The following is an 8,360-nucleotide window of genomic DNA, read 5'->3' as shown; positions in this document are numbered from 1 at the left end:
ACCCTTTGCCGATTGGTAACCCAAGGACCTCCAAAATAAAATCTCCCGTTCCTAAACCCCCTCCTGTTCACCCATACAACACTGTATGGTTGGTTGCCTATGGTTCAGGTTCACCGGGAGATGCTGCGTAGCTCTACAGCCGGAGATATCAGGTCTCCACTTTTAATAAACTAAAACCTTGTTTTTTTCAAGAAAATATAATTAAACAAATATATGTACAAAATAAAGAAAACTAAAAATGATTGAATGCGACCCAAGTAGGAGGGGTCGACCGGGACAATTGACACTCGTGGTAGTTTTGTTAACCTGTAACTGATATCACGTTAGCTTCCAGTATGAACAACCGGTAGGTAGTTTCAAAGACCACTTCTATGATTCAACTTTACACGGGATCAATATAAATCAAGTAAGTTTTACGTTAGATGCTCAAGTACAAAAATATTCGGGGTAGATTACAGGAAGGCTGGTTCCAGTCGAGCGCGAATTTACATTCGCAGCGTCTACCGAAATTTCACCACAGGGATAACCTAATTCTGAGCACGGCTATACAGCCGTATACTTTTTCCACGGATGGTAACAGGAAGAGCGCGGTCATACGACCTGCACCTCTTTGTACTGGATAGTCAGGTAACCCCAAATTAACGGCACGGCTATACGGCCGTACACTTTTAATTCAGGAAGGGTTTCAGAGCGCGGTACTACAACCGGCACGTCTGAGGTAAATTATTCAACGGGGCGGGTGTCAGAGCGCGATTTACAATCGCTAACGTCTGACCAGGAAACAGGAAAGAATTTCTTAGGATCAGGAAAACAATTCTAAGACGAGTCTCCTTTCTGGTCTGGTTTCTGTTTATATAGTCTGTGGAAGGAAGTGGGAATGTAATGGTGATGGTAATCGTACTGGTGGGAATGTCCACAAACATGACGTCTTTGAAACTACCGCCCTCTCCTGATAGAAATCTAGATTAATTTCCAATTCCTACAGGAATCAAATTACAAATTAATCTTATAACATTTCACATTCATACATCCTTAACGTCCTTAACGTATTATTATAAAATGTAATATTTCAGAAAAAATTTAAATTGTCATTGCATAAAGCTGGAATCGGAACAAAGTAACATGACAGCACATTTCTGCTGTTTCGTATCTCACACGCGTAACCTGGGAAGTGGTAGGCGGTCGTCAAGACAACACCGGTCTTCATCTAGTCCTCCGTAGTGGATTATTGAGAGAAACACAATGCAATTTAATTTTATACTCTGAAAATATAAAATTACCAGCGTACAAAGTAAAAATGTAATGTATAGCATGATTAAAAATACATCCCTTCTTTCCCAACAAGCTTTTAATTGCGTTATTACTCGTAGATTTAATTACTTTGAAAGTAATGCCTACAAATTATTTATATATTACAAGTCACACGATGGGAACAAACACAAAGAGTGATTTTGTAAATGGGTAGTAAAACGGTTGTTGATATTTGATATAGTGAGCTGATTGTTATGTCAATGACAAAACCATCTGGTCGCATGAATCATAAGCTTTCAGTTTGCATGTTGTACCTATAGATATACAAGAGATGGATAATGACCTAAATAAGGGATAGTGGTTGTACTATTATTACTGCTTTATGCAAGAGGGGCTGCCTCCCTAACTAATATTCACCACCAATTCGTCTGTGCACATACCTACTACCAAGTGGTCAGTGCATGAAAGTAACCTCAATCTATAGTTTCAATTAAATTACGGAGGAAATTAATTAGTGCTTAGTTGCAAGAAGCTAATATTGGAATTGGCTATATTGAACACTGTTTCAACTTGCGTATATTGGTAACATTAGCGTCCTATAGAGCATAAATAAGACTGAGGATCAGAATAACACAATTATTCACGACCACAAATCAACATTTGTTCGGAATTAAACGGGCCACTTTACAAACTCTTCTATGCGGTGAAACGTTATCTCTAAATTGGATAGGGCAAACAAGGGTTTTGTTCTTTGACGTAGTCGTCATTAACCAAATAACAATGTTTGACAGGGTAAGCGTTGTAAGGATAATTCAGAACATTAGTATTCCGTAAGTGCGACAGTGTCGTGTCACTTCCGGTGTTGATGTTTCTCTACTTTAATTATACGCTAAATTTAATTCCCTAAAGACGTGCACAAATACCGGGTCTGGCTGGCAGTCTTGAGATGATTAACAACAGCAAGACGAGAGGTCCTGGAGGCTGAAGTATATGGCGACTACTTCAAATTAAAGCTCATGACGTTAATTCTGTCACTACGCAATGAATACGTGCAGCTTATGCGCTTCATTTAAATCCATGTTATATGTAGCGCACAAACGCACTAAATTCTTCCGAAACCGCTCTTGTGTTAATATCGGAGACAGTTGCACAAGGGAATTTTCGATACATACTTTTATCGAAGATCGCTTCGGTTCACCGAGACTATAACAATCTCCAGTCCCTAAAGTTGGTTGGTTATCTTTTCTTTGGAAGGTATAGGTTCGGGTAGTATGGAGTGAGATCTAAATTATAGCGAAGAGCCCATGGTAAATGTTCAGATGCGGTTAATATACACTAAAACTCAGGCACATTCTAATAGTATACTTTTGAAACTATTGCATTTCATCCTCACCATAATGGTTCATAGGCTCCTAAATATTCAGTAAATTCTCATCAAACTTTACTACAGTTATATATCTGGGGTGTTTCATGAAAATAAGTAAGATAACGTTAATATCAAAAATGAATTCCAAAAACTACACACTATATGTATTGTATCGCAGGGATGGCGTCCCAAGACAAAGATACAGGCAAACACCTAAAAACTGGCCTTAAAGAAACACAATAATGGGGTGGGTTTGAGATCGGCACATTTCGTAAACCAATTGTATTATTTTTTTTAACAGCGTTAAAGTAGTCATAACTTAAACATGAATTAATTACGGATTTATGTTAATATTTTATTGGAAAGAACAACCAATTGCAGTAGTTCGCTAACGCCGGATTTTTTTTTCAATTCTGTTATTGTTAAAGCTGCTGCAGTAGCCTTTCTTTTTGCAGGGTCTTTTACAACTGTCGGCGTTTGGATTTTTAGAGCAAAAGTCAGTAAACTGCTTCCAAATACTTGACTTGGATATCCTAGTGTTTAGGGGTTTGAGAAGCTTTTCCTTTTGCTTTTTACTTTTATTGGAAACGGAATTTATTTGCACTCGATTGATGCTTCTCTGGTTACTAGACCATACTAATTTCAACGTGATTTTTTGACACAAATATATTGATAAATAATTATGTATTATAATATTGGAAAGGTTATTCAAACTCTCTTTACTCCTTTTAAAAACGCATAACGAATGCTACAGACCGGTTCACATGAACTTTTGTCTTCATGAAAATTTTACTCAGTGAAAATTACTAGGACAAATTCATATTCTTGTCTGGTCCTGTAAACACATGCCGTTAACCAACAAAAACATCTAATTATTAATTTACATCAATACATCATGACCCAAAGATGACCTACAGCCCAGGTAATGATGACTTGCAAATATAATCCAATATTCCGAAATGTAGGATAATTGTCAGACTCCAAGGCGACATCTGGCTTCGTGAAGTGATTAAAGAACAAATACCATTGAAAACAAACACACTGTATAGAAGGTTTCATAAAAGCCTTACTCAAATACTACATACTACAAACTATTCTAAATTAATTTAAAAAAAAAACTGAAGATATCCCTACTTCAATTCTTGTGTAACAGTTTTATTTTTTCAAGTACATATAAATTATTATTGGTTGAGTATCACTGTCATTTTTGTTGTCTGTAGTTGTCAATTGTTAAATGGTTAGGTAGGTTCTGGCGAATTATTATTGGTCCATTCATTAAGGCGAGTTGGATACGCATATGAGATTATATCGGCGTTTTGAGAGTAGTTGTATGAATCAAAAAAAAATTTCAATGACGGTATAATAGCAAAGTTTGGAAGTAATAAAATATCTGGCGATTAACCGTATTTGTGTGTGATCTCGAATTGGTTTTAGATCAAGATAGATTTTTGTTGGAAGTTATAAATTGACTTTGAAGTGGATCCATACGATCTCGCTATTCGAAGTTTGAATCTATTTAATTTTCATTAGTTGCTGTATTGTTTTCTGAACAACTTTCTTGCTGGTTCGGAAGATTTTCGGTTTCGGTTAGAGTTTTTTTTTCAAGTAATAATTTTACATTTTACTTAAAAATCTCAATGCCCTCGCGGATTTTTCTTTGATAGAAGACGAGCGAGTGGGATAGAAACTTGGTTTCTTGAAACAGAATATTGTGGTCGCTATGGAGAAAATATTCAGCAACCACGATCATTAAAATTTAAATTTAACCTTCGATCGGGGGTGCGACAGTAATTTGCTGGACGGATTCACTATTTTCTATATAAAATTTTTACCGCTTGCGCTAAGAACGTCATGCTTTCAGAATTCCCATATTTGGTATCCCCTACAGTTCATCAATAGTTAGATCATTTCTGAAAAAATGCATTATACAGGGTGTTCGTTTGTCAAGTGCCACTAAATGGAACTGGTTTATCTTAAGAGATAGAACGTGGGTTAAATGAGAGAAAAGTTCGTGCTGAGTAATAATCTGAAAAGAACTTTAAAATCTCTTTAATAGTTTTGAAGGTATCGAAATAAAAATAAAATTCGTAATTTTCGTTTTTAATTTTCTCACTATAAACTAATCGTACTAGATATTCAGCAAAAGTTCGTTTGTGGTTTGAGTGTGAGTAAACAAAGCAGTTTAGTAAAACCTTCCTAAAAGGTTTGTCTTTCATTTAACGTTGAATTTCTATGGTTCGCGCAATCACCAACAATTTTTCATTTTAATTCCAGTTCGAGCTATTGAGTTCAGTTTATTAAAAAAAGAAGTGAAGTGTCCTGAAGCAGTTAGCAAGTGTTTTTGTGGCTTTGATAAGTGATCCTGAACCTTTCACGACCAAATTATTTGGATTCTTAGAAAAACCGCGAGTAATTTTAAGATATTTTTACTTTATTTATCGACCTCCTGCGTGCGGGGTACCTATATTCTTTCGTTCAAGGATTTTGTTTTAATTTTGTTTCATATATATCGAAATAAATTTTTGTCATTGTCATTCAATTAGTTGTCTTCGAATCCTCATGAAGTTAACAATGTTGAACGCACATCTTGCCTATTGCAGAAAAACGTCAGTTTTCTAGGGCGTTTGTCCCAATAGGTAGTAAGTAACTCAAAACAGCACGAGCCTGTCCAAACGTACACAAACAACATCACATCTTTATTAATTCTTACAAAAGTAATTTAAACACCGGTCCATAACAACTAAAATTGGGTCTGCGCAATCAAATTCATGATGCGCGAACAATTCGCTTTCATAGGAATGAACAAATTATCAAAATTTTACAAAAATTGGTCCACAAACAAGAGTTAAACTTAACTATGGGATGTCCACTTCCCGGACTTTCTCTTGTTCTTAATAATCTTATAGTTTTACAAAAATCGGTAAGGTCAGATTCTGTCGGTGCTCAAAGCGTATGTAATCTTTGACAAGTTACTTTACTGTTAAAATTCTGGTCAAATTTCACAAATATCGGTTCGCAAATAATGTTTTGTTGTTTTGTTGTTAGAAGCACGTACAATCTAAGGGAAGAACACATCGATCTGAAAATTTATACGTGCGATATGTGTAAGTGATACGTCTGAATAAAGTTACTAGATTTGGCTTGTTAGATTTTGATTTACGTTGTTAACAAGCTTGACAACCACAACTTACTACGCTCACCAACAGCAACCGAATACGATACCATTGTATATGTATACACCTTATACAGGGTGCCGATTATGAATGGAATATAGTGATATCTCGATAAATATCGAATGTATACACAATTTTTCTATATGAAAGTTGTTTAACATTTTATTTCCCATAGTAGGGCAGCATTCAGTTGTTTTTATTTCAGAAAACAAATTAGAAACGAAAAACAATTGAATTTTGATCGTTAGCAGCGCACCTTTTTATTAGGCTCATTTGATAGAGATTTTTTTCTCTTTTGCATGATATAACATGTTAGTACCCTTATGCATCAAATTCAAATCTAATGACTCATTCTATTTTATCGCGGGTTCATTAGAAGGTTTTAAGAAAAGTAGTTCTATTTTTTTTGTTTAATTTTTTTTTGTAAATAATAATCGGAATAGTTCCAACGTTAGGTGGAAGAACAGACGGCGGTAGTTTCGTCGAACTTCGCCTTGTAGAAGTGTATTACGCATTTTTTCTCTGTTTTTTTGGAATAATTAAAGACAATAGTATTATTATTATTCAAGAAAATTTTCAAAAAAATGTATTTTAATTTGATCACATTAATCTAGATATCACACATCAAAATAAAACAATGCACGTATACGTTCTTATTAAACCTTGAAGACAATACACTTGAAATAAAAATTAATTTCTTCTACACGAGTGCTAACGTATTACGTCATTGAAAAGAGTTAAAAATCTCTATCAAATGAGCTTAAAGAAAGTGTGCATTGCTATTTAAAAAAATTCAATTGTTTATCGTTATTCATTTGCTTTCTGAAATAAAAACAATGGAATGCTGCCTTATTATGGGAAATAAAAGTCAAATAGACAAATTTTGCATACAGTCGATATTTACAGAGATATATACTACATTCCATACATAGTGAGCACCCTATATTTATTTATTAGTGCTGGAACTATAAATATACAGTTTCGCACAAGTCAAAATATAAGTAAGTACTGATAGTGTAGGTCTAGGTAAGTACAAACGGATTACCGATTAGGTGGTCCATATTATGATTGAACGTATAATTCAAAAACTCATTAATATGATGAAATGATTTTTGGATTAAGAACTTTTTCAGAGTTCTCAGTAATTCTCTAGGTTCAAGTTGTTGAATAATGAGCACCCTATATACAATGGCGATACTTTCCCTATCCCCATGTAATATACGAGTGAATTACACTTCGAAAGTGTAACAAACACGGTAATTATTCTACTGGCCCCGCACACTTTTTTCTAGTTTTTCGAAAATCAACTGTACACAAACCGAATTAATTGAGTAGGGGAGCATTTCGCCCATCTCGTGTTTTTTTTTTTAATCTGGAACAGTGGCCGTAAACCTATCGAAAAACGCAGGATGGACAAACGACCAGAATTAGTTTTATACCAAGAATATAATACGAAATGGCCCCACTTTCTCCCGTTTCGGTTCTCGTGCATTTTGTAGATAAAACGACCATGCCTTTCCAATGTTTTTAGACAAGTAACACAAAATGTCGTCTATGAAAATTTCCCACATTGTTAACTTGACAGTGAAGTCAATAAAAAATGAAAGAGTACATCATGTATAAACGTAATATAATCAGACACAGTTCGATGATATTTATTCTCAAAGAAACATGCTTCTGACAAAATCTTTAATCCTACGTAAGGCAAACAAATTTATAATTTGATCACAAGACGAGTTGTTACATATTTTATGCTCACCCTTAAAGCGAGTACAATCTCATTCTTATCCACTATGTAATCGATACTGCAGCTTTCAGCATTACAATACACTGCTTGTTAGAGAAAAAGAAATTGTTTTAAAGCAGGAAGTGTGAAACCGATAATAGAAACCCCCTTTCCATTCTTGCATCAATCTCACAAGGCAGCTGTGTCACCCCAACAATTGATTTTCGTCTTCAGGATAACCTAATCAGTTTTAGTGCGTAGTCGTTACTTTTGTTCAGCACTTGACGTGTGCTTGTATTACCGAAATATACAATAAGAATAATGAATGCCACTTTAAATGTCAGCGGTGGGTACAAAACGAGATCAACATTTTAATAAATTTAGTAAAACTCTCTTTTGTCTATAATTTCTAAATTAAAAGAGTATCCCACAAAATTTAAATTGTACCTCAACATTATAATTAAAACGAAGGCGAATACGATAATTTTCAAAGTAAAGGTTAATGAATAAGATTGTAAGATAGTCTAATGCGATGGTCTGTATTTTTGTTACGCGCAATAAATGTCATTTTATCACTTCTAATTAGCAATCTTGGAGCAGTAACTTTAACTCAAGTTAATGAAGGATGTTTTACAGAAAAAGTTTTATGTTAGACTTATGCTAAGAAGGAGTTTAGCAAGAAAATTCTATTACAAGGTTATCTTCAATCCGGATTACAAATTGCAAGAAAAAAGACGACAGAAAAGTTCTAAATATATAAAAGAATATCAGGTTACGTACTGATAATAAGAAGAAGTATAAAAGAAGTCGCTAATAGTAAAAACTTGATAGGTACAGATCTCAG

At 34.5% G+C, this 8,360-nt stretch overlaps 1 long non-coding RNA gene across 1 annotated transcript; it reads left to right on the top strand.

Moving 5' to 3' along the window:
• LOC116166328 lies at window positions 1-1,015 on the top strand. The gene is made up of 3 exons (XR_004144311.1): window positions 1-406; window positions 452-627; window positions 678-1,015. It is a non-coding gene; the product is annotated as an uncharacterized LOC116166328 (long non-coding RNA).
• The last annotated feature ends 7,345 nt before the right edge of the window (window positions 1,016-8,360 follow it).

This window comes from Photinus pyralis, unplaced genomic scaffold (genome assembly GCF_008802855.1).
Source record: "Photinus pyralis isolate 1611_PpyrPB1 unplaced genomic scaffold, Ppyr1.3 Ppyr1.4_LG3b, whole genome shotgun sequence".
Classification (NCBI taxonomy): Eukaryota; Metazoa; Arthropoda; class Insecta; order Coleoptera; family Lampyridae; genus Photinus; species Photinus pyralis.
The sequence above is the reverse complement of the archived record's forward strand: the minus strand, read 5'-3'. Positions and strand labels throughout refer to the sequence as shown.